The sequence below is a fragment of the Pan paniscus genome, chromosome 6, assembly GCF_029289425.2.
Source record: "Pan paniscus chromosome 6, NHGRI_mPanPan1-v2.0_pri, whole genome shotgun sequence".
NCBI classification, from domain to species: Eukaryota; Metazoa; Chordata; class Mammalia; order Primates; family Hominidae; genus Pan; species Pan paniscus.
In genome coordinates this window covers 76,787,934-76,788,942 of record NC_073255.2, presented here as the reverse complement: position 1 = coordinate 76,788,942, position 1,009 = coordinate 76,787,934, and the positions used below count along the sequence as shown (strand labels likewise).

General features: G+C 41.9%; 1 pseudogene; it reads right to left on the bottom strand.

Moving 5' to 3' along the window:
* Positions 1–205: 205 nt before the first annotated feature.
* On the bottom strand, positions 206–600 carry LOC117980984 (gem-associated protein 7-like; annotated as a pseudogene).
* Between the last annotated feature and the right edge of the window lie 409 nt (positions 601–1,009).

Below are 1,009 nucleotides of genomic sequence, written 5' to 3'. Positions count from 1 at the left end.
CTTCCAATGGGACCTAGAATTCCTTGAGTTGCAGAATTTTACTGACTAGACCCAGGAGGTCTCAGGAGTCCAGAGTTGATTGGAGCTTGGCTCAGAATTCCAAGCAGGCCCATAACTCCATGAGGCCCAGATTTCCTGGCTCAGGAAAATTGGGAGGCCTGGGATACTGTGGCTTAGACCCAAGCCGAAAGATGAACACAGATCTTTATGGCTTGAAGTTGTATGAAATTATGTCACTACATTAGAGCAGCACCTCTGCTCACCTATGGGAATCTGCAGTTGAGCTGTGACACATAGAAGCTGGCCATGTCCAGATTGATGGTTCTGAAATGGGCAGCCAAGTGCACATAATTGTACAATGTGAAGCTCACTTGTTGATACTCCATGGCCAGCATGCTGTGGAGGTAACGTTCCCAAAGGGCAGCTCGAGCCCACTGCTCCTGGGATTCCTGCAATTCTTGAGCTATGGGACACTCTTGGATTTCAGGAACCTCTGGCTTCAACTGCCCTAGCATCCATCGGGGCAAAGCCAAGGCTGAGGCCATCAGGGCCCCAGGGTAACTGGAGCACGGGCACAGGAATAGTCAGTGGAGTCTGCATTGTCTTGGCGAGGTCCACAGCTGCTCGGAAATCTCTTTTAAATGTCAAATTTGGTATTTACTAATTTGGTATTAGACAAAGATTTTACATTTTAATTTATGTGCCTTTGATTATTTATTTGAAATTTTTAAAAAAGTACTGTTCTTTATTCTGAAATTTTGTACTTGCAACTTTTTTAGTGTCAGAAGTCTTCTTTTCAAAACTTTTTTTTGCCTAGCTTTTTATTAAGTATAGTCACAACACTAATGACAGTTTCATTGTTATATTTCCTGTGAATGTTGTAACTTAAAAATAAATGAGTGCCATACTCATTTATTTTTAAAGAAATATCAGTGAGATGCTACCTGACTTCAAACTATACTACAAGGCTACAGTAAACAAAACAGCATGGTACTGGTACCAAAACAGA